This window comes from Prosopis cineraria, unplaced genomic scaffold, assembly GCF_029017545.1.
Source record: "Prosopis cineraria cultivar Desert tree isolate PC_DT_omini unplaced genomic scaffold, ASM2901754v1 PC1155, whole genome shotgun sequence".
Classification (NCBI taxonomy): Eukaryota; Viridiplantae; Streptophyta; class Magnoliopsida; order Fabales; family Fabaceae; genus Prosopis; species Prosopis cineraria.
Genome location: NW_026556480.1, coordinates 1 through 2,299, shown reverse-complemented (window position 1 = coordinate 2,299; position 2,299 = coordinate 1). Strand labels below are relative to the sequence as shown.

Below are 2,299 nucleotides of genomic sequence, written 5' to 3'. Positions count from 1 at the left end.
TAGGCAATAACAACTATCAACTAACAGGGTTGGCCAAAAAGATAAATAAAGAAGGCAGAAAATAAAAAGAAGAATTACAATGAAATACATATAAAAAACTAATTACTTGCAAGTTGTTCTTTATAAATACTGATATATATATAAATTTGATTTATAAAGAGACTAAAAATGATTAACTTTTTATTTGATATTTAATTATAATTCTTCAATGATAAAAACCTGAAAAAGAGTGGGACCCATCTTTCATCTTCACTTGCGAGTAAATAGTAAACACCTCACTTTGGACTAATAAAAGACGGCAGACGAAAACGAAAAATGCAAGGGAAGCCAAGGATGGAGTTTCCTACAGAGACATGGGGTGCTTCCTTCAACACCGATTTCAGCTTGCAGGTTGCTTACACAGTTCTCCTTCACCAACTTGAAAAGGGTTCCAACTTCGTGTGTTCTCCACTGTCTCTCCATATCATACTCGGCCTTATTGCTTCTGGATCCACCGGCAATACCTTGCTTCAGTTACTTTCTCTTCTGGGATTACAGCGTCGCCATGATTTGCACGTATTACCTTCCCAAATTATGTCTGCAATACGCCTGCTTGAGAGGAATCAAAGTCTCTCCAGAGGTCCTCTATTGTCCTTCGCCAATGGAGCTTGGGTGGAAACAGTCTTTTGGTTTGAAGTCTTCCTTCGATCAGCTTGTTAAACAAGTTTACAAAAGCCATGTCAAATCAGTTGACTTTATCAACAAGGTACCCACAAATTCATATGTATCAGTTAGCAGAAATCACAGGGGAAAATAATTAACGAAGCTTCCTCATTTTGTGTTATATATATATTCCTGGCTTATTCCAGTACTTTAATATTCCTGGCTTCTGTGAGTGGAATTGATATGACACATTTTAGTTTGCTTCTAATGACAACTTGCCTCCACTGGTTAACTTTTTCCCCTAATTTTCCTCTTCTGGACATATAACTCTAGGCCGATCAAGTAAGAGATGAAGTGAACGCGTGGGCTGAAAATGCACCAATGGACTGATAAAAGAGCTTCTTCCGTCAGAAAATTCCGTGAACAAGGACACCAAACTTGTTCTTGTGAATGCGCTATATTTCAAAGGAGCATGGGAGAACAAATTTGATCCATCCTTGACTGAAACTAGAAGTTTCCATCTTCTCAATGGGCATAATGTACGAGTTCCCTTCATGACCACCATGAGACTTGACGAATATTACTACAGATCCTTTGAGAATGTTACGGTGCTCAAGATTCCATACCACAGTGGTGATGACAAACCACTGAAGTTCGCCATGTATTTCTTTCTTCCGCATGAGAACAATGGCTTGCCAAATTTAGTTCACTCTTTAAAATCAAATCCCGATTCTTAAATCAAGATTTTTGGACTACAAAGAGAGAAGATTTCTGAATTTTGGATCCCCCGATTCAAATTCTCTTCCGAATTCGAAGCCAAAGAGAGCATGCAATTCTTGGGGCTGACGTTACCTTTCGAGCCTGGGGAGCTAACAGAAGTGTCAGATTCAATACGGAGTCGCGATTTTTTGTTTCGAAGATTTTTCACAAGGCCTTTATTGAAGTCAATGAAGAAGGAACAGAAGCATCAGCTTGCACAGCTCCTATGTTTGAGGCTCAATGTCTCAGACTCCACATACCAAGGTTTTGTGGCCGACCATCCCTTCATGTTCATGATAAGGGAAGAGACTTCTAGGGCTGTGTTCTTCGTTGGAGCAGTGCTGAACCCACTCTTGGCTTCTTGATGTTGTGATAATTCATATAGTCTTTTTTACCATGGTGTGATACTTTAATTTATAATGCCCGGCCCTGATGAAATAATTCAGTAATTCTAATGGTGTGTGCGTGAAAGATTTGTGGCATTTTTGCCATGTATGCGCTTGAATAATGGTTTTAACTTGTAAGTCTTGTTTGGAAGATGTATCATATCTTATTATTATTATTATTATTATTTTGGTTTTTCTTTATGTACGTATCAGAACGCCTATCCAATGAACTACGGGGCTTGGATTATTAACTAGTTAAGTTAATCTAGTTTATCAAAGTTGAGTTCCAGTCCGGGATATGCGACTGCGAATAACTAAATTCCCATGGAAGCCATGCCACCGGATTAGGTACCCCAGTAAAGAAGGATTGATAATTCTGTTGACTTCAAGCGCGGTTGAATGGGCTCAATCGACCAGAATTCAGCCAGGTAAGCACGGCCAAGTCTTTCACAATGGGTTGACTGTTGAAAAAAATTAGAATACATTTAAAATAATATCTACCCCAAGCCTAT

At 38.7% G+C, this 2,299-nt stretch overlaps 1 pseudogene; it reads left to right on the top strand.

Annotated features, from left to right (window-relative positions):
• Window positions 1-244: 244 nt before the first annotated feature.
• On the top strand, window positions 245-1,555 carry LOC129299428 (serpin-ZX-like; annotated as a pseudogene).
• Window positions 1,556-2,299: the final 744 nt, after the last annotated feature.